Raw genomic sequence first — 24,118 nt, 5'->3', positions numbered from 1 at the left:
TTCAGAGGGAAGTTAAGAGTCAACCATATTGCTGTAGGTCAGGAGACACATGTAGGCCAGACCAAGTAAAGACAGCAGATTTCCTTTCAATGGAGCAGATCAGTTTTTACAACAATCGATCATAGTTTCATGGTCACTATTACTTTATATTCCAGGTTTGTTTACTGAATTTAAATTCCACCAGCTGCCGCGGTGGGATTTTAACCCATGTTCCCATTAGCCTGGGCCTCTGGATTACTAGTCCAGTGACATTACCACTATGCCACCATCACCCCTTGGTGCGGGAGGAAGAGAGAGGAAGCTGTTGTTGGAGTTACACTAACTTTGCCTGCATAACTGGAACATGTTTAATCAAAGCAGGCAGTGACTAGCAAGGTTAGCTATCAAATTCCATTGAGAGATTGAGGGAGCCAAAAAAAGACCTAGCACCGCTCATAATGTCATTCGTGACTTTGACTGCTGCTATTTTGCTGCAGTGATATGACAGAAACTAGGCTGGAGTGCTTCACACTGTGAGTTACTAGAAATTATGTTCAGAGGATCTTGGTGAGGACTGGGAGATTAGTAATGCAGGCAATAGTCAGAGAAGAATATGAATTTATCCTTGGCCTGCTCCTCTTCCTTATGTATATGCTTTCCAACATCATCTGCAGAGAAGGAGTCAGTTTCCACATGTTTCCCAGGGCCACCCATCTCTACCTGTGCATGACCACATGCTGTCAGGCTGATAAAGAAGAGGACTCAGCCATCCCTTCCAAGAATACACTGAACTAAGCAGGTTTGCAATTTCCAATTATTTCTCCCCCTCAGTTGAATTTTCAACCCTTCTGCCTGGTGAAAATAGGGTGGTCAATGATTGTTCACCATTTTGGAGGCATTTCCGCTCTGTTGTTACCAGGAAGCAGGGTTGAAAATTCAGCCCACTGAGGTATTGGGTGATTGTATGTTACAACCTGCTTGGGTCAGTGCATTTTTGGAAGCCGTGGCTGGTTCCTCTTACTTCACCAGACTCATCAAGATTGGTAGACAGTTGCGGTGGTACTTTTAGGATTTTAATATATCTGTTAGTAGATGATGATAAAATGTCCACCTTACAATTATATCTTAATTTTTTTGCACCACTCTATAGCTATGTGTGCAATTGTGGAGATGGTACTGACCATCTCTTACCATTGCTACTGTGTTGGTCTCCTTATGGGATGCTGTCATGGAGTTCCAAATAATGTTTTTTTTCAATGGGCCTGATTCCAGTAAGACAGAGTTCCTACTGCCTCACCAGTTAACCTAGAGGCTTTCAGCTTTCATTCATTCTCACAGCCTATCAGGCTATCTCATGCGGAAGACGCAACTGCAAAACCAATTATTTGGAATGTTGCCCCTTAAAGTTGCTCTAGGTCTTTGAATCCCACAGCAACATGCAAGTGTCTGGCTCCGCAATGGTGAGTTCCCAATGAGTGGTGTCCCTGGCACCGGAAGATTGCACCCATTATGCAAATTTGGAAACCCCACTGTTTTCAGCCCATTTTTCACTGCGTAGGCATGACTAATGCTCCGCCTAGAAATTGTAGGTAAACATAATCTTGTGTGTCTGATAATATAACAAACTGTCAAGCGTATTGAGATGCAACTCTGACACATTGACATCCCTGCTGTATGCACATTTTCCCACATGCTGACTCATTATTTTAGCTTCAATACAATTAGACTGATTGCAATGCAACACCGTATACAAATCCCATTTGTAGGCAAAAAAATTCTCTTCAATTTGACCATGTTAGTAAGCCTTGACAAATCATGTTTCTTAATCTCTAGTTATTAAACTTCACAGCTCCAATTATGCACAGAGCCAAGATTACCATATAAATAGCATATGTGTGAACATCATTAAAACTTTTACATTCAAAAAGCAATAAAGAAAATAAATAATTTTGAAAACAATAAGGGACCAATTTTCCTGTTTCTTTCCCTTATTTTTTCCCGATTTGAGAATATGTAATAGTCAGAACAATGGGACAGAGAGCTTTAATGTTCAATTTCCCAACTCCTTTTATGTTGTCCTAGGATTTCCAGTGGAAGGAGCAGAACTGAGCCTGTGACTGCGCCTGCAATAAGTTCAAGCCCATTGCTGACATATTACAGAGATGGGAAGGGATATTCCTGGCCTTCAACCTTAACTTCCTGTTGTCACAGACATGCAATGCTTAGATTCATGGACCCAGGCTGCAGGGAAACCCCAGGATCATATTGTGGTGTCTGATGGGTTCTCAGTAAGTCAAAGTGACCCACCAGATCTTTGGACTTTAGGGTTTTGCTGGAGAGCAATAGCCAGCAGACCCACAAGAACACAAGAAATAGGAGCGGGGGTAAACCATATGGCACATTGAGCCTGCTCCGTCATTCAATATGATCATGGCTGATCTTGGGCTTCAACTCCATTTCCTGCCTGTTCCCCATATTCCTTAATTCCCTGAGAGACCAAAAATCTGTCTATTCCAGCCTTAAATGTATTCAACGATGGAGTATCCACAAACTTCTGTGGTGCAGAATTCCAAAGATTCACAGCCCTTTGAGTGAAGCAATTTCTCCTCATATCAGTCATTAATGATCGGTCTCTTACCCTAAGACTTTGGAGGCTAGTGACCATGCCTGCAACTGTGCTCCATTTTAATCCTTTGCTTTGTTTTGGCATTAAGACCTGCAAGTAAATGGGCCTGTGCCTGGGGTGGGAGTCCATGTTAACGGCTCAGGACACTAACTTCAGCCACAGTTCAGCCAGGGTTAGGAGAAGCACGCCTCATGTGCTAATTGTCCAAAGTCAGGGAGGGATCATGGTGGTGTAGAAAACTGTGTCCCTTTATGTTTTCTGGTTGCCTGTTAGTTGTTCATTGATGAGATGCTGGATGTCAAATTTAAAAACACTCCTGTTAATGAATTTGCTTTAGAATTCTGCCATTAATAACAAACTTAATTCTGTAACGTAACTGAAGCGGTGCTGGCTTGCAAGGCACTAAGGATATTAATTTTGTCAATACCTACATTAGCAGCAAATATAAATGCTCTGCTGGAGGGAGTGGCTGCAATCTTTGCTGATTGGTTGAGTAGCTTAGCCAGTCCACACAAGTAATATGTTGGATAAATGTGGCATGATGCTTTTTGAAACTTAGCCAAAATAGCGAGCCTCCATTCTTTAAGCTGGCTTTATTTATCAAATCCTGGATCTTGGGACAGATGTCACTTGTGTGTTTCAGCAATAAGTATCACTAATGGGCCAAAAGAGGCTACATCTTTTGCATCAACTTATTATTTTGCACCTGCTGTAGCTAACAATGAATAAACTGGCAAATGGTGACTTTCATACAATTGCTGTTCTGTGGAGTACACCCACATATAAACTGGGTGGTTTCCATAGCAACAGTAGCCTTAGCCTATACTAACAAGACACCTTAATCATTAATCATGTTGCTACTAACTGTGAACAGTGATCATTTTGAAAATATATGTTGGGCATAGATGTTCTCTTGTGCCTTGGGCATGATGAAGTAGTAAACCTATTCATCGAGGAAATCCAAAGGGCGCAGACATGAATGGATATAAAGTGCAAGTGGTTTAGCCATTCAATGCCTGATCTGACTGGACAACATAAAGCACTATGGGATCCTGCTCTCATCTGCTAAAACTGGGTCTCCGGCAGCAGGTGGCGATGGTGAGGGACAGCATTGATCAGGGGGACTGGTCAGCCCCTCTGGGTCCTTCCCAGTAAGGAAAAGTGTCTTTGGCGAGCTGAGGGACAGAGCCAGATACCATGAGGCGAGGGAGAAAGCAACAAGGAAAAGTTCAGGACTTATGAGTTGTAGTGTTCTGGGAGACAAGGCCATGAATAGTGCAGCTTGAAGCCTCTGATGGTGGCTAGACTGACTGGCAGCATCCCCGAGTCTGAGAGAGAGAGCAGGGCAGCAGGAAGGATCCGGAGCATTGGTTATGAATACTTCAAATAGCGTGTTCCTTTATGTTAAGCTTTCCCTTTAGAGCTTATACAGCTTTGATTCTGGTGGAATAAATGAACACTTTTTTTTAACCTTGCTGCTATCCATGTACTTAAATCACACATTACACTATTCCAGGATCATTCTAGAAAACAAAGGTAACCATCGGCTTCATTTCTTTACTGCATACCACCTTCTTAAAGCACTATCCCCTGTCCCCTGCACTGGAGTAAAGAGCTCGTGGACTTCTTTGTCACTAAGATCGAGACAATCTGACCAACTGCCTCTGTTTCTTCCCTCCCTCCCATTAGCCCACAAAACTGAAGGTCATCCAAATTTTTGCTGTCCGCATCCTTACTCATATCATGGGCAGGATCTTCCGGTTGGCGAGCAGGGGCGGGGCCCACTCACCGACACGTAAAATGATGCGGGATGATGTCGGGTGGAACACCCGACGTCACCCGGCATCATTTCTGTTTTCAGGTCGTTGGGGGTGCAGCCGAGTCAGCTGCGCACCCGCCAACCTGTCAACGGCCAATTGAGGCCATTGACAAACTAATTAAAGTCATTAATGGACCTGCCCGTCCAACCTTAAGGTTGGCGGGCTTCGGAAAAAGCATGAAACCTAATCCACGGGCAGGATGAGGTTTCATGAGAGTATTTAAATTTTATTCACATCTTTCAATAAAAGTTATGGACACGTCCCAACTCATGTGACAGTGTCACATGAGGGGACATGGCAGGGAAATTTTTAAAACCTCTTTATTTAAAGTTTTAAATCAGAGATGATCTCCCTGAGGTAGCACTTAGCCTCAGGGACTCAGGGAGATCTGTGCGCTCTTTCGTGCGCATGCGTGAAAGAGCGCACTACCAGCTGAGGGAATTCCCCCCGCCTGCATAGGGAGCTCATAGCGCTTCTGAGTGGACGTCACGCTGGGCCTTAATTGGCCTGCCCACGTAAAATGGCGGCGTGCCCCTGATTGGGGGCACCGATCGAAGACATGCCCGCCCACACCCACTCCTGCACTTCTCCCCACAACGGGGGGAATATTTTTCCCCATGTACCGTTCACCCATCACCCTTGTGCTGGCTGACCTACATTGGCTACCAGTTAAGCAATACCTCAATTTTAAAATTTCTCAGCCATGGCCACACTCCCTCCCTCCCAGAGATATTTGCATTCATATAATTCAGGTCTCTAGAGCATCCCCAATTTTAATTTCTCCAACATCAGTGGCCATGTCCTAAGCTACCAATGTCCTAAATTCTGGAATTATCTTCCTAAGCCTCTCCAACTTTCTTTCCTCAATAAAGATACTGCTTAAAATCTACCTCTTTGGACTAAACATTTGGTTATGTGTCCTAATACTGCCTTTTGTGGCTTGATGTCAAATTTTGCTTTATAATGCTGTTGAGAAGCGCCTTGATATGCTTTGTTATGTTAAAGGTGCTATATAAATCAAGTTGTTGTTTTCAAGGTTGCTGAAGTGGTAAATAATATTCCATTACATTAATGATAAGCAACTTTTGTTTCCCTCTGTCCCAACCTACTGCAAGCAATGAGCTGCCATGTTCACAGAAAATGAAATTTATTTGTCAGTGAACCAATTTAAGGGATAACAATGATATAATGTTCAAATTATCTAAAATGACACAAAAGCTCTCAAATCTCTTTATCATATTGTAGTTAACAAATGAATTGATCCCATGTGCTCAGAAGTGTACACTCACAGGTGGATTCTGATGCTGCATAGCAATATTCTTGATCAGATTTGTGTAGTTAACACTGACATTTTTCACTGATAACCAATTTCCTCTAAAGTCACAATTCTTTACAATGAATCTATTAATTTTTGATCTGTGAATCTTACCTGTTTGGATGACAGGTCCTTTCTTTTGTCCATTTTTTGGCTCTTAACAGTATGGGCAGAATTTTCTGCCTGTCGGGCAGGTGGGCCCAACCCAATCTCCGGCGGGCGGGGAGCCGATCCCCACCAGCGAAGTGGGTCGCACCGCCATTTTACGTGGGCGGGCCAATTAAGGCCCGCCCAGCGTGATGTCCAGTGGGAAGCGCTATGCACTTCCTGTGCAGGTGGGGGGATTCCCCAAAAGTGAGAGTGTGCTCTTTCGCGCATGCACACGAAAGAGCGCACATCTCCCCAAGGCTAAGTGCGGCCTCAGGGAGATCGCTTATGCTTTGAAAAATGTTAAAAATAGAAAAAAAAAATTCCCTAACATGTCCCCCTCATGTGACAATGTCACATGAGATGGGACATGTTCATAATTTACAGATTAACTTTATTAAAATGTTTAAAACCCTGCATGAAACCTCATTCCGGTAATGTGCAGGTCTGCACACATCTCTGCATTCTGCTGGACCAGAGTCTGCATGGCATCCACCATCTTCCCCAAGGAGACCCCCATACGTGCACATGCACATATTACTTCATCAGAGAGCAGGTGGACACACTCCTCCGACTCACATGCCGCTCGGACCTCACAGATGCCTCTTCCCCAGCAGTCCTCCAAGTTCAGGGGAGCTCACACAAACCCGCCTCTTGCTGCTGCAGACATGTGTCCATGAATCCGAGCCTGCTCTAGGTCTAGGTCCTACTGAGGTATGTGTCTCTGCGCTGGTGCAAGGTGTGGGTAAGGGCTGTGACAGGTCTTCCAGGCTACTTATTTCCATCTCTTCAATGGAGGAGGTGTCCTCTTGGCTGGAGGTGAGAATGTGGATGGAGCTGAGGGACTGGCTGGCTGAGGGTGTTGGTCATTTGGCAGAGCTCCCAGTGAACAGCAACAGAGCCAAAAGCAGGAGAGAGAGCACTCACATTTGCATTGAAAGAGGGATGATGTGGTGCAGGATCCTTACGAGGGCGCTCGCTGTCGACCTCACCATCACCGCAGGCACAGCCCATGTTCTCACCAGTCAGTGCAATAGCACACTCCTCAAAGTGAGTGAGGGGCCTAATGTGGGACACTCCACCCCTGGTCTGGGACCTCTCCCTGCTGATGTGAGCAGGCCTCTCGTATGTGGAAACAGATGGAGAGAGTGTGAGCAGGACACACGTCACTGCACGGAATGTTTGTGTGGTGAGAGGAGCCATGGACAGGATGAGGAGGGGAGCTCGAGAGGTATGACCCTGATGGAGATGTGATGGGGTGTGTGTGAGTTGGTGGTGTTGTCCTTTGAGGTGTGAGATCCCTGTGGATGTGTGCTGGGTTTGTGAGTGTGTGAGTTGAGAGTGATGAGAAGACTGACTCACCCTGGCAGAACGGATGAGACCATTTATCCTTTATCAGCACTGTGTGGCTGTCCTCTTTTGCAGGTCATTGGCGCTGACCATCGCTTCCACCGCCTCCGAGGCCAGATAAATGAGGTTGCTGCCCATCCTGCAGCCAGTGAGAGGGTAGAGGACATCAGGGCAAGCCTCCACTACATCTAAAAGGTACTGGAGGGACACATCTTTGAACCTGGAGGCTGCAGACTTTTTGCCTTTCGGGGCCATCCTGTCTCCTTTGTAGCAGTCATGGGCTGGAAGCACTGAGAGGAGTGCACATGGCTGGACTTTAAATATGGCACCCACATGATGAAGTGGCGAGGTGATGGCATGGCTGGAAAATGAGGGCCCATCTGCCATGGAAACGGCGTGTTTCCCAGGAATGCATAATTAATGCGGCAGGTTTGGGACAATACAGCGCAAAAAGCTGCCATTGTGGCTGGCGGGTAAAACGTCATTTTACCAGCCCGCTACCGCACTTAGTGCAAATCTGGGACGATTCCGCTCTGAGTCAGTGATAATCCGCCAGTAAATTCACAAAGTCATTTCTTGATAGAGCGGTACTTCATAACAATAAAGCGTATGGGATCCTGGACTTTATAAAGAGAGTCATAAAATACAAAAGACAGGTAATTATGATGAACCCTTATAAAACATTAGTTTTGTCTCAACTGGTGTGCTGCGTTCAATTCTGGGTACTGCACCTTAGGAAGCATGCAAAGGCTTTATAGAGAGTGAAGAATAGATTTATGAGAATGGTTCCACAGAATGAGGAATTTCAGTTATGAGGATAGATTGTAGAAACTGGGGTTGTTCTCCATAAGAGAACATTGAAAGGAGATTTGATAGAGGTGTTCAAAATCATGAGGGGTTTAGACAGACTCTACCCTCCCATTGGCGCAAGGGTAGAGAATTAGTGGGCAAAGGTTTAAGATGATAGAAAAATGCACTGCTGCCAGGTTCATGGTGCAAACTCAGGGAATTGATGGCCATCGCCACCTGCATCTATCCTCTTCACATGGTTAGTCTCGAGGGCTTTCTATCCCCAGCTGGATAGATGACCTTCTTCCTAGTCTTGACCCCTTGGCACACTGAGGCCAGGGCAACATCACAAAATCTGGGGTCCTTCCCTTCTTTTAGTGGTGCCATAGCTTCTCCTGGTATGGCAAAATGTGATTATGCAGCATCAGGCCAATTAGCCTGACTTCGGTCGTTGGTAAGATTTTAGAGTCCATTATTAAGGATGAGATTTCAGAATACTTGGAAGTGCATGGTAAAATAGGGCAAAGTCAGCAATGGTTTCATCAAGGGGAGGTCATGCCTGACAAATCTGTTAGAATTCTTTGAGGAGGTAACGAGTAGGTTAGACAAAGGAGAGCCAATGGATGTTATCTACTTGGACTTCCAGAAAGCCTTTGACAAGGTGCCACACAGGACACTGCTCAGTAAGATAAGAACCCATGGTGTTAGAGGCAAGGTACTAGCATGGATAGAAGATTGGCTGTCTGGCAGGAGGCAGAGAGTGGGGATAAGGGGGTCCTTCTCAGGATGGCGGCCGGTGACTAGTGGAGTTCCGCAGGGGTCAGTGTTGGAACCACAACTTTTCACTTTATACATTAATGATCTAGATGAAGGAACTGAGGGCATTCTGGCTAAGTTTGCAGATGATACAAAGATAGGTGGAGGGACAGGTAGTATTGAGGAGGTGGGGAGGCTCCAGAAGGATTTAGACAGGTTAGGAGAATGGGCAAAGAAGCGGCAGATGGAATACAACAGGGGGAAGTGTGAGGTCATGCACTTTGGTAGAAAGAATAGAGGCATAGACTATTTTCTAAATGGGGAGAGAATTCAGAAATCTGGAGTGCAAAGGGACTTGGGAGTCCTAGTCCAGGATTCTCTTAAGGTTAACTTGCAGGTTGAGTCGGTAGTTAGGAAGGCAAATGCAATGTTGGCATTATTTCGAGAGGACTAGAATATAAAAGCAGAGATGTGCTGCTGAGGCTTTATAAAGCTCTAGTCATACCACATTTAGAATATTGTGAGCAATTTTGGGCCCCGTATCTCAGGAAGGATGTGCTGGCCCTGGAGAGGGTCCAGAGGAGGTTCACGAGAACGATCCCAGGAATGAAAGGCTTAACATATGAGGAACGTTTGAGGACTCTGGGTCTATACTCGATGGAGTTTAGAAGGATAAGGGGGGATCTGATTGAAACTTACAGAATACTGAAAGGCCTGGATAGAGTGGACGTGGGGAAGATGTTTCCAATGGTAGGAGAGACTAGGACCTGAGGGCACAGCCTCAGAGTAAAAGGAAGACCTTTTAGAACAGAGATGAGGAGAAACTTCTTTAGCCAGAGAGTGGAATTCATTGCCACAGAGGGCTGTGGAGGCCAGGTCATTGAGTGTATTTAAGACCGAGATAGATAGGTTCTTGATTGGTAAGGGAATCAAAGGTTACGGGGAGAAGGCGGGAGAATGGGGTTGAGAAACTTATCAGCCATGATTGAATGGCGGAGCGGACTCGATGGGCCGAGTGGCCTAATTTCTGCTCCTATGTCTTATGGTCTTATGGTCTTATCCTCTAGTGCTTTGCTGCAAGTCTGCTTTTATACGGCCTGCGCCCATAAGGGAAGGTGATTTGGAGTACACGGTTACTAAATAAAACAACTCGGTCCTCTGAAGTGTGCAGAGGATGTATGCACTGGAACAGAGACCAGGGTTGTTTACAGCCATGCTACAATCATGGAAAGGAGGTGGGAAGACACACTTTGTGTCTTCCTTACCTTGCTCCCAATGGGCAGGAGCACAGCACATGTCGCGGTCCCCATGCCCAAAAATCGGGATGCATAAATTTCATGACCAGTGTGCTGCTTTCTTACCATGTTGGGTTAAGAAGACACCCAGAGCCATGAAAAGACTTTGAGGTCTCCTGCTGGCTGGAAACGACATGGGGATGCCCCAAAAGTGGTTGTAAATGACTTATCAACCTGTTTCTGTCAACAGTTTGGCTGAGCTTACATTTCTCAGGGAATATCTTTGGGTGCAGGGCCAGGGCTCTCACCTCAGGCAGATGTTAGTTATCCAATAGTGATCCTAATATGATTGAGTACAATGGAATGTTTGAACGGGGGAAACACGAAACAGCTGCTGGGATCTTAGGTTTGGGTAAGGCTGACTTTAATTTGATGACACAGAGGTTGCCCACAGCACATAAACTGGGCAACTTCAATAATGGGTAAAACAACAGAAGATCAATAGCAAGTGTTCAAAAAAGAATTTAACGTGGCACAGACTAATTCACATCCCAAAAGGCAAGAACTCTGCCAAAAAACACATTGGAAACTAAAGAAGGAGAAGAGAACTTAAAACTAAAACAAAAAACATGGAAACCTTCCAAAAAATACCAGATCCTATTGAATGGGATGGATACAAAGAACAGCAAAGGGTGGCAAAACACATATTAAGAACTACAAAAAGAGAATATGAAAAGAAACTTTGTGCTGCCTGCTTATTTAAATGATAGTGGCAAACAGCTTAGTGCTAAATGTGCTGCTGAGTGGTTGCAGTCCTCAGCAGGAGGCCCAAGTTCATATGGCTAATGCCGCTTAAAAGCAGTCTGCACTATTTACAGGCAGCCTGCACATCTTAAAGAGGAGGGACATTAGAGGGGAGGCGGAGATGGAGGCAGTGGCGGAGACGTAGTGGTATTGTCACTGGACTAGTAATCCAGAGACCGAAGGTATTGCTCTGGGGACCCAGGTTCAAATCACAACATGGTCGATGGTGGAATTTGAATTCAGTAAAAACTTGGACCATGAAACCATTGTCGATTATTGTAAAAACCCATCTGGTTCACTGATGCCCCTTAGGGAGGAAAATCTGCCATCCTTACATGGGCTGCCTACACGTGACTCCAGACCCACAGCAATGTGGTTGACTCTTAACTGCCCACTGAAATGGCCTAGCAAGCCACTCAGTTGTATCAAACCACTGCAGAAAATTGGATAAGGAATGAAACCCGATGGACCACCCAGCATCGACCTAGGCACCAGAAACCACAACAGAAAACCCACCCCTGATGACCCTGCAAAGTCCTCCTTACTAACATCTGGGAGTGTGTGCCAAAATTAAGATAGCTGTCCCACAGACTAGTCAAGCAACAGCCTGACATAGTCACCCTCACGGAATCAAATCTTACAGATAATGTCCCAGACGCCACCACCGTCAACATCCCTGGGTTTGTCCTGTCCCACTTGTAGATCAGACCCAGCAGAGGTGGTGGCACGATGGTATACAGTTGGAATGGAGTTGCCCTCGGAGTCCTCAATATCGACTTAGGGCCTCAGGAAGTCTCATAGCATCTGGGCAAACATGGGGAAGGAAACCTTCTGCTGATTACCACATACCACGCACCCCCTTCCCCCCACCCCACCACATCCCCTCAGCTGATGAATCAGTACTCCTCTGGGTTGAATACCACTTGGATGAAGCATTGAGGGTGGCAAGGGTGCAGATTGTACTCTGGGTGAGGGGCTCAATGTTTATCACCAAGAGTGGCTCGGTAGTACAACTACTGACCGAGCTGGCTGAGTCCTAATGGACATAGTGCTAGCCTGGGTCTGCGGCAGGTGATGAGGTAACCAACAAGAGGGAAAAACATACTTGACCTCATCCTCACTAACCTACCTGCCGCAGATGCATCGGTACATGACAGTATTGGTAGGAGTGGCCACCGCATACTCCTTGTGGAGATGAAGTCCTGTCTTCACACTGAGGATACCCTCCATCGTGTTGTGTGGCACTACCACTGTGCTAAATGGGATAGACTTCAAACAGATCTAGCAACTTAAGACTAGGCAACCATGAGGTACTGTGGGCCATCAGCTGCAGAAGAACTGTACTCAACCACAATCTGTAACCTCATGGCCGGGCCCCGCTCTACCATTACCATCAAGCCAGGGGATCAACCATGGTTCAATGGAGAGTGTAGAAGGGCATGCCAGGAGCAGCACCAGGCATAACTAAAAATGAGGTGTTAACCTGGTGAAGCTATAACACATGACTACCTATGTGCCAAACAGCATAAGCAGCAAGTGATAGACAGAGCTAAGCAATCCCACAGCCAATGGATAAGATCTAAGCTCTGCAGTCCTGTCACATCCAATCGTGAATAGCGGTGGACAATTAAACAACTCACTGGAGGAGGAGGCTCCACAATCATCCCCATCCTCAATGATGGAGGAGCCAAGCACAGCAGTGCAAAAGAAAAGGCTGAAGCATTTGCAACAATCTTCAGCCAGAAGTGATGATTGGATGATCCATCTTGGGCTCCTCTGGAGGTCCCCATCATCACAGATGCCAGTCTTCAGCCAATTCAATTCACTACACGTGATATCAGGAAACGGGTGAAGGCACTAGGTACTGGAAAGGCTATGGGCCCTGACAATATTCTGGCAATAGCACTGAAGACTTATGCTTCAGAACTTCCCACGCCCCAAGCCAAGCTGTTCCAGTACAGCTACAACACTGGCACCTACCCGACTATGTAGAAAATTGCCCAGGTGTGCCCTGTACACAAAAAGCAGGACAAATCTAACCCAGCCAATTACCGCTTCATCAGTCTACTCTCCATCGTTAGTAAATTAATGGAAGGGGTCATCAACAGTGCTATCAAGCAGCACTTGCTTAGCGATAACCTGCTCACTGATGCCCAGTTTGGATTCCACCAGGGCCACCAGCTCCTGATCTCATTACGGCCTTGGTTCAAACATGGACAAAGAGCTGAACTCCCAAGAGGTGAAAGTGACTGCCCTTGAAATTAAGGCAGCGTTTGACTGAGTGTGGCATCAAGGAGCCCTAGCAAAACTGGAGTCAGTGGGAATCAGGGGGAAAACTCTCTGCTGGTTGGAGTCATACCTAGCACAAAGGAAGATGGTTGTGGTTGTTGGAGATCAGCCATGTCAGCTCCAGGATATCACTGCAGGAGTTCCTCAGGGTAGTGTCCTCGGCCAAACTATCTTCAGCTGCTTCATCAATGACCTTCCTTCCATCATAAGATCAGAAGTGGGGATGTCCACTGATAATTGCACAATGTTCAGCACCATTCGCAACTCCTCAGATACTGAAGCAGTTCATGTCCCATTGCAGCAAGACCTGGACAATATCCAGGCTTGGGCTGACAGGTGGCTAACAGCATTCATGCCATGTTAGTGTCAGGCAATGACCATCTCCAACAAGAGAGAATCCAACCGTCGCCCCTTGATGTTCAATGACATTACCATCACTGAATCCCCCACTATCAACAGCCTGGGGGTTACCATTGACCAGAAACTGAACTGGACTAGCCATATAAATACTGTGGCTACAAGAGCAGGTCAGAGGCCAGGAATCGTGCGAAGAGTAACTCACCTCCTGACTCTCCAAAGCCTGTCCACCATCTACAAGACACAAGTCAGGAGTGTGATGGAATACTCCCCACTTGCCTGGATGAGTGCAGCTCCCACAACATTCAAGAAGCTTGACACCATCCAGGACAAAGCAGTCCGCTTGATTGGCACCATCCACAAACATTAACTCCCTCCACCACCGATGCACAGTAGCAGCAGTGTGTACCATCTACAAGATGCACTGCAGGAATTCACCAAGGCTCTTTAGACAGCACCTTCCAAACTCACAACCACTACCACCTAGAAGAACAAGGGCAGCAGATAATTGGGACCACCACCACCTGAAGGTTCCCCTCCAAGTCATTCACCATCCTGATTTGGAAATATATCACCGTTGCTTCACTGTCACTGGGTCAAAATCCTGGAACTCTCTCCCTAACAGCACTGTGGGTATACCTACACCACATGAACTGCAGCAGTTCAAGAAGGCAGCTCACTACCAACTTCTCAAGGGCAATTAGGGATGGACAATAAATGCTGGCCTAGCCAGTGAAGCCCACATCCCATGAATGAATGAAAAAAAAATTTGGCCGCAGCAGATATTGGAACTGACTGAAGAAGAAGGAAGAAGAAGATGGCACGTCTTTCAGCTTGCACACACTCCAGTTATTCAATGTAACAGCCACCTCACCCCAACACTGTGCACCTCACCCCAACACTGTGCACCTCACTCACTGGCTCACTTCACCCTCTCTTACAGGAGAAGGTGGCATACAAGCAGAGGGAACAGGAGTTAACCAGCAGGGGACAGGCATGACTGCAGGTCCTCACTCCTAAGAAAGGGACAATGGACCTATAAATGGAGTGGCCATTGCTAAGGCTGAGACTGAAATTGCCAAAGATGACGGTCTACTCCTACCTAATCCATCTTCTCACATTCCATTTACCTCTCATCCTGCAACCACTTCTGATTCACAAATTGCAGATGTTGTAACCATGCACCTTTTGATTTCCCACCTTCCCTCACCACAGCCATACTGTTGTGCTTTTCTCCTTTTCGATGTCCTAGAATGGCCAGTCATGGCTGCGAGAGTATGAAGGCGAAGAGGATCAGGACACTGATGATGATGAACCACCATCACTCAATCTCACACTTGCAGCCATCAGCTAAGAAAGTGCACTGCACTAACTTTGGAGGGTACCGTTGAGGAGGGATATGTACGTGATCATCAGGCACAAATAGTCTGCAGCCAGGGCAGGGAGAAATGACAGGATGGGTGCCAACTTACTGGAGGGCTTTTCGTGCTTTTCGACATATTCGTGCTTTTATTATTTTTCCCAGATTTAGTGGTTAATAAATTTTATCTTTCTTTGGCTCAAGACAACCTTGTTTGATTAGCTCCTTATTGCTCACATCTTAAATAGTTAAATGTATTCTGATTTGGAAAAGGCATATGCTGAGGAAAAAGAAGCTTAAACGTTTGTTGTGACAAACCAAGGAGGTTGAATGGAGGGGAGCCAGTTCACCCCTTCTCACCTGGCCATACCAGCCCCCATCAAGATGGTATTCGGTGGGGACCATACTGGAAGTGAGTGTGCACAGTACAGATGTCATTTTAACACTGAAATAAAAGTATAGAGGCGAATCTTTGGGAACTATGAAACCCAATTTTGCAGCTTTTGTGTGATAATCTTCCCTCCTCTTGTTTTCTTTCAATTGTTGAAAGTGCAGTCAGCAAATATATCACCAGCCTGTAGGTGGAACCATAGTTTTATAAATATTTTTGATTTCTTCCTGTTGATGCATTGAAGGGATTGATGCCTGGACTATTTATTATTGTTGACAAAGGCTAATAGTGCTGACTAAATTCCACACAAAATGTTGCATTAATACACCGTTTAAAATTACATCTAGGTTACACTTTGCTTTTCCTTTCATTACAGCTGGGTAAAACCTCATAAATCAAAGGTTTAGTACAGACAGCTTTTATTTTACTGAAGGAATTTTAAATGAAGAGTGTTTGGGGAAGGTTTTAATTGAATCTGGTCTAAAGTCTAAACTGAGACATAGTGCTGACTTTCAGGTATAGTTATAATATACAGACCCACAAATGAGGATCTCATTTGGCAATGTTGCTTGTGCAGCTTATGGTCAGTGAAGCAACTCCATTGATAAGGTATAGGTTTGTTCTTTTAATACATGGACTCCTCATGCTAAATGCTGCATGGATGTATGTGAGCAAATGTTTTTGATTTTTATTTAATTTTAAAAGAATTAAAACCAATCCAAAATGGACAACAGACTGACAATGAACAAAATGGCTACATGCCTGCCTCTAGCTTATACTGATGTATATCCAAATCAGCACCATCATGAAATCTGCCCCTGTTTAAATCGGAGGGGATATTAATCCAGCAACATGTAAACTGAATGACTTCCACCAAAAGATGGTGCTTGTCTGTGCACACTTGCAATATTCAATATTATTATGACATAAGGCCTCTCTGGATAGCTACCACATGATCAAACAACACCACACTCATTCCCCCCCACACCCCACTGACCTCTCAGATCTGTCACCTGATCTCCTCCAAGGCCTCCAACCTTTGTCCAAGGCCTCCAACTTCCCAGCCCTCCCAGGCCTCTGGCCAAACCCCGCCCTCCCTTGGCATTATAGGTCCCCAGCAACTGCCACCTGGCCTATGATCACCCCATCCAAGCCTCCAAAACCCAACCAGACCTCCAGCCTTTATCCCCAGAGACCTCTCATCCACTCCCAGGCCTCCGATTTTCTCCCACTCTAACCGCTTCCTACCAAATTCTCCAGCCAATGTTCCCTGTAAGCTACGTGACCCTGAGGCAACCCAAAATTCCCTGTGTAGGCAGCGTACAAGTAGGCCCTACAAGTTACTGCACGTGCATGGCCTTGCAAAAAAAAATTAAAGTGGCCATGCTCTTTAGTAAATCATCCGCTCGCTCCAAAATAATTTAGAGAGATGTTGCCTCTGACATCCTGCCTCCCCCACAGCCTCTGCTTTAACCCCTTGCCTTCAATCACCCTGCCACCCCACCTCCCCACTGAATACCATCTTGAATGGGGGCTGGTGTGGCCAGATGAGAAGGGGTGAACTGGCTCCCCTCCATTCAGCCTCCTTGGTTAGTCACAACAAATGTTTAAGCTTCTTTTTCATGAGGATATGCCTTTTCCAAATCAGAATATATTTAACTATTTAAGATGTGACCAATAAGGAGCTAATCAAACAAGGTTGTCTTGAGTCAAAGGAAGATAAAGTTTATTAACCACTAAATCTGAGAAAAACAATAAAAACATGACATCAAGCATTTGGGCCTCATGCAGCCATTGGAGCTCTCACGCACAGACACACACACGTATCAGAAATAAGGGGAGTTAGAGTCCAATAAAAAAAAGGTAAAAGAGTATATAGTTAAGTGTCTTTTGATTGTCCTTGAGGCATAAATTTTAAACTTTGTGGCCCATTTATGCTAGCTGGTTTCTTGGATGTGGTCAGACGTAGAAGATGCTGCAATTATTATGAGATCTCGGTTGTCTGGTAGGTTTCTGGTAGAGGTGCCCATTCCGCTCTCCATACGGCCTCAATTCCCCCAGCCAACATCCCTTTTCTGAGGCTTCTGACCCCTGCCAGGCCTTCGACACATCCCTTTAATCCCAACAGACGCTGAAATCAGATCCCAGTATTGTACACACACTGGGACCGGACCCAGCCCCCATCACCCATGGGTTTGCACCTTACTCCAGTGTATTGATCACATTCTCCCCATCCTACATACCCTTGAAAAGGGCATGGGCCTACAGCCTCCTTCAAACTGTCCCCTGCCCAACCAGGGAATCAAGCCTGTCAATCAGGCTGGTTTCCAGACAGTGAAGCTGTTGGAGATGTCACCCTCATGCAGTGGAGTGAGTTAGAACTCCACAGTGTGTAGGGAAGCTCCAACTTCTGGATTCAGGATGCTGTATTATCCCTCCCTACCCCCATTCCCAGCAGGTCAGATAAGTTAAAATGCTTCCATAAAATCTTTAGTCTTCCCAGTGTTAACCGGCGGGTGTTGTCATTCATCGTGCATAGGGATTTGAAAGACAACAGCATGTTCAAAGACTTTGGAGAGAAAAAGAAGTAGCATGTAAGGACAGAGAGGTAGATGGTAGCTTTTTGAGGTGGTTGGTGATGCTTGTTTCAAAGTAAGAAGAGCAGTACCTGACATTTGCAATGTCAGCTAAGATGGGGGGGTGGGTGCCCAGGAATGGGTGCTCAGCTGTTTAGTGTGAATGAGGTCAAATGGACTGAAGATGGATCATATGATAAGATAAGTTTGGAGAAGGCATGAAGGGAGATAGGAGAGCAACTAGGGAAAGATGTGAGCTCAGGGCTAGGGATAGGGCAAGGAGTAGCTTGTGGGGGAGGTTTGACTTGGTACGAAAGGGGGAAGCAGCCGAGGCAACTGAAAAAATGGGCTCAGTGATAAAGAAATCCATGAGTTCCTTGCACTTGCTGTTGAAGGTAGAGGGGAGAGGGGAAAGGATTTAAGGAGACAGTTATTTGTGGGGGACAGAAGTCTGGTTAACTTTGCTGTGCGAGATAGTCCTGGAGTAGTATGGAGTTTGGTCAGATTTACTTATTGCGCCTCAGATTGAAGAAAGCTTGGCCATGAAATTCAGCTCCTGAGCACTGTTGTTGCTGGCACAACAAAAGACCAAAATTCTAAAAATGTCATCCGGAACATTTCCAGTCACTTAAGGCGCTAGTGCAGTTGTGCGATGCTTGCGCTGAAAGCACGTAGAGTGGGCAGTTTGTGACATCAAACAACGTCAAATGCTGATTTGGTGATAGACCCTCCATTTTGGCCCTCGTTGATCCTGTTAACTCCTTCTGTTAATCGCTCCCAGTTGAACATGCATTCAGCTGTCCACTAGCAGTATTTAAAGAGACACTACTCAGCTCCCAGGTGAGGTGCTTTTGAATTTTGTCTGCTGCTGCAGAATAAATGCAACTATTGTGTTGAGTGTTATTGGAGCTGTTGACAAGTATTATGGATTCACAGGTGCTCAATGTTGACAAAGAGGTTAGAAGAGTTTGTTGATATAAAAGCAAAAAACTGCGGATGCTGGAACTCCAAAACAAAAACAGAAACAGAAATACAGTTCTGTTGAAGGGTCATGAGGACTCGGAACATCAACTGTGCTCTCCTCCGTCGATGCTGCCAGACCTGCTGAGTTTTTCCAAGTATTTCTGTTTCTGTTTTTGTTGTAGAAGAGTTTGTTGGTCTGTCAGAAGAAAACCTGCTTCAGTAAAGGGCTCTATTGTTGCAGTCCGTCTTGGGCTGCAGCATGACAGCAACATAGAAAAGGAAAGCAGCATGCAGAGGGAGCAGAGGAGGAGGAGGGCTCTCAACAGAAGGTCCTACCACCAAGAATTTTCAGAGATGACTGCTCCTACCTCCGCCTCAGCCGGGAGTGGTGTCTGAGGCACTTACGTTTCACCATACAGATGATCACAGAACTGTGTCACCTCCAGCAATTGGACCGGCAACTGCACAGTAAGGTGAGGACGGCACTGTCAGTGGCCGTCAAGATCACTGTGGTCCTCGCTTTCTACATCAACGGATCTTTCCAGGCAGGAGCAGGTGATATTTCCAACATCCCACAATTCACCATGGACTGCTGCATCAAGGAGGTGACAGCACCCTGTAGAGAGGAAAAGAAACTTCATCATTTGCTCTCTTACCATGGAGAAACAGGAAGAGTGGACATGTGGCTTTGCCAGACCAATGGGATGTCAACGTACAGAAGTCCTCAAAGGAAGTCATCAATTGCATGCCCATGTCTCTACAGGTACCACATATTAATGGGGAAGATGAACCGCAACTGCAAGGGCTGCCATTCCCTAAACTAGAGTTGGTGTGCAACTATGCCCAGACAATCCTGTTGGAATGCCCGCCATCTGGGCAGCAGCCACGACTCATTCATTCTGCACTTGTCAGCTGCACTTGCCATTTTGAGCCACCACAAAGAACCAGCAGTTGTTTTTTGGATGACATTCTATTGCTCTTGACACCCCTCTACCACCCAACCATCCATGGGCAGCATGTCTACAACGAGAGCCATGCTACAACCAGGAACATTGTGGATCAAACCATCAGCATCCAAAAACAACTGTCTCACTGCCTGACCCATTCGGGAGGAGACCTCCAGTACTCATTGGAGGTTGCCACCAAGTTTGTGGTGGTGCCACCAGGCCTTCAGAGGCTACATCAAAGAGAGGAGAAAGAGGAGGAAGAGGAGGATAAGGAAGAAGGGAGGGCTGCACATGAGTGGAATCAGGCTTTGATTCCCCTGAGATCTCATCCCTATATCACTGTTGTTCCACAATTCCCTACTTTTCAATCCAGTGGCTATATCCCATCACAATGTCCTCTTGGTCAAAATCCTGAAATAAAAGCCACCACTAAAAACCGTTCCATAACAACTTTATCCAACAACACTTCCAATAATACATACAAAACAAACTATTCACCCTAGTACATTCCCTTATTGCCTGACTTATGGATGTCATTTCTTGTCCTAGTGCTCCTACACAATGTCACCCCAGTGAATGCTAATGGAAGGCTGCTGATGTTCAGTGGGGGAGACTGCAGAAGGCCTTGCATGATGCTCTGAATCTTGATGTCCTGACTTTGGACCATCTCAGCTTGGGTGGCAACAGTCTGAGCTGGCTTACTGAGAGGCATCAGCAGGGCCACTGGCAGAGTGGTGTGATGGGTGTACAATTGCTATCACCTTGAGAGAGGACAGCAGGTTCATGCACTATGCAGTCATTGCCGGTTCCATGAGACAATGCCTCAGCAATTTTAATAATCTGCTGGAACACCAGTTGCTGGACTGCTGTGAGAGCCTGCATGCACCTTAGAGCACCGGTATCCACAAGCATGTTGGCAACAGTCTGAGCCTGTATGACAAAGAGCATGGAACCCATGAGGTCAGTCTGAGTTTCCATTATAGCATCGAGATGTTGGATAACTTCTGCCTGCACTACAATGGACACTGAGGCATCAGCCACCAGACACTGCATCATGGCTATGTGCACAAATGCGATCACTCAAACAGTTGTGAATCTTTGGAATTCTCTACATGCATACCCCATTGTTGAACATATTTGAGGCTGAGGGAGGCAGATTTTTCGTCTTTCAGGGAGTTGAGGGATATGGTGAGCAGGCAAGAAAGTGGAGCTGAGGCATCAGATCAGCCATAATTCTATTGAATGGTGGAGCAGGCTCGTCGGGACGTGCCGTTTACCCTGGCTACTATTCCTTATGCTTTTAAGTTACCAAAGTCCTTTTGAATCTGTTCCAGCAGCTGCTGTAACCTAAGTGCACTCTCCCCACCCCCCTCACCCCAGCCCCTTTTGAGAAGGGTAGCCTGCCTTTGAGAAGTGCAGGCTAGCTTTACTTTGTGCTAGACACAAAGGTTGCTGGGCCCCCTGCCGAGCGTGCAGCCATTCAGCATTGCATTTCATGCTAGGCTGCACACTGCAATCTTGTTGATGAGCACACAGCATGAAGTTTGTGTGTGGGGTAATTGTGCATCGTGATGCCCCTGTCCAATGTCAGGTCTAGTCTAATTTTTCCTCCTTTAATTCCAGTTTCTGTCAAGTTATTAATGGTAATTGTCATTAAAAAGTGTTTGGCGGACATATTTCACTTTGTTCTTCACACTTCCTATTAAATTAAAATTGCATTAACAAGCTGTTGTTATACTAGTTTAGATGTGATATCACCACATATCATAAGTGTAATACTGGAAGGCAGAAGGAATATGCTGGGCAAAGCAGTAAGGCACTTCCTGCAGAAATAATATTCCAATTGCTGGACAACATTTGGATAAGAATAGAAGGCAACATTTTAAGTGTAAAATAGAAAAAATGGCCATGTGATTGTAGGCTGGTGTTGCATTGCTGCTGCATTTATTATTAAGTGGAATATGTGAAATAGCAGCAATGGTTGTAAATAATACTTTTCTGGTTGCCGGTAAATGTACTGCAACATTACCTCACACAAGATGATTTAACAGATCCTTTTTCCATCAATAGTTTTTCCAATTATTAAATATAGTGTATCAAAGGATAATGATCATATACTGTGATTAACTACCATGAAGTTAATTTCCAGAGCGGGAAATTAAATAAATTGTGCATGCAATCAATGAAACAAGCTTATTCAATTCATTTAATAACCAAATCGTACAAATATAGATTATTTTATCATGCAGTTTTAATACAACAAAGCCATAATCTTTCCTTATTAAAAATGGATGCGAGTCACTTTGAATTATTTCCCTCTTCCCCTACAGGATACCATGTGCATTCGAACAATTTATGAAGAGCATGCATTGATTCTCTAGAAATCATTATGATGTTTTGCAGACAGCAGTCAGCTGAAAATATTATTGCGATATATTATGTTAATGGTTACAAAAAATGTAATGCACGTTAACAGTGATGGTACTGGTGGAATACAATATTCCTCTGTTCAACTGCTACAATGGGTAGTGCTCCCATCCAAAAACGAGCTTACAAAAATTTGTGAAAATGCCCAATTAAAGTTCAATTATGAAACATTCACCCAGAATTACATTAGTGGCGCTGGGATAAAACTGAAAAGGGAGTATTGAGCTCCAGATAAGAGCAACATAAAGAAGCAGCAGAAGCTGGACAAGTGGGCAGCCTGGCAGTTCAGAAAAGCAACACTTTCAGAACAAGTTACCAAAGGTAGTGGGACTGAGCATGAAGGATTAACAGTGATGATGAGGCTCAGGATCATGTGGTTGATGTGGCCATGAAAATGATCACTGTCATCGGTTAAGGACCCAACCAAAGTACTGATTTGTCATGTCCCTATTTATGTACACTTTTGCATATACCAGCAAAGGCAGAGGTACCAAGAATTTTAGCCAATAGGTGACTTCCAGGTGGCACAAAGCTGTAAGTGTGGAAACATCCACATCTGTCAAAAATCTTGTAGCAAAACTCAGTAAGAAGAACTAACTTAAAAAGAAAATCATTCTCAGGGTATGGACATCGCTGGTGAGACCAACCTACCCCATTTGCTCTTGAAAAGGTGGTGGCAGGTCATTCTATTAAGATGCAAATTGGCAAGCAAATTTCACCAAAGAATGATGCCTTTAACATGAGTTTTCTAAGAGACTTTTTACATTCTGTGGCAGTCAACGTGAAAATGAACAACGACTTTTACCTTAGGGATATGGGATCTGTGATGCAATTGTAGCTGATGACACAACTGCATTGTCCCCATAGTGCATCAGAGAACAGATACAATGAACCTCAGACACATATTTGGGGACTGCAAAAATGCCTTAAATCCTTGGACGAAAAGGTGATTGGGTCTTTGCAACATGTACCAAAGGCCAATAAAATGTTAACAACATGTTGCATGCTGCACATATTATCATGAACCAAGGCCTTACATGGGTTTAAATGAAGAGCAGAAGTAATTAAGTCACACAACAGCAGTGGCAATGATGACATATGGCAGCCAGAAAGACAGATTATTGAGCTCTCATTACACAACCATTAAACCTCTAATTGCTTTACTATTTAGCTTTGGCTAAGAATTACATAGGAATCATGTACCTGGATCTACTGATTTTAAATTTGGCAGAGCTGGGCTAGCTGTGGTTAAACATTCTGTTTGGAAACAAAACCTGATTTTCATCAGTTACCACCTATCTCTAGGCTGGTGGCCATTGAATAGGTCTATCCCAATATGACCACATCTTCTCCCCACCCCCACCCCATTAATGGACATTCCCTTATATGTAATCTTGATAGAGATGGAGCAATCCACGATGAAAGAAAGGAAATTTAGGCAGCATGTGATGAGACAGTGCCCTACGAAATATTACTCCTCCCCTAACAAAATCTATAGACCACACAAATATCATTGAGATGTTAATGAAGAGCTTCATTTGATAAAAAAGGCAATTCAACAAAGAAGAAATAGGACAGCTGTGTCTCCTCCTACTCAAAGACCTTCAGTTAAGATCATCTGTCCAAAGAAACATCAGCTTGTGGCTGTTTGCTGTAGCCTGGAGATGAAGATTTCTGAGGAGGCCACTCTAGATGTTTTGGAGGCAGAATAGTATAAATTAGATATCACAACACTAAAATCAATATCTCCAGATAATTCTCAAAGGTCAGGCAGTATACTAATATAATCCTCAGTCCCTGCTGGCCTCATTGGTCCCACTTCTGACTCCTAGCTGTCCGGTGATTGCCGTGAACTTACTCATCAGCATCACTGTGCAATTGTCCCAAAATGCCTGTAAGAATGCTGCTGCTGCTTAATGGGTGACTATTTAGCTCTGGTGACTGGTATTCTTTGGGACAGAGTTGACCACTTGACTTATGCTCTTTG

Source organism: Cetorhinus maximus, chromosome 14 (genome assembly GCF_964194155.1).
Source record: "Cetorhinus maximus chromosome 14, sCetMax3.hap1.1, whole genome shotgun sequence".
NCBI lineage: Eukaryota > Metazoa > Chordata > Chondrichthyes > Lamniformes > Cetorhinidae > Cetorhinus > Cetorhinus maximus.
The sequence above is the reverse complement of the archived record's forward strand: the minus strand, read 5'-3'. Positions refer to the sequence as shown.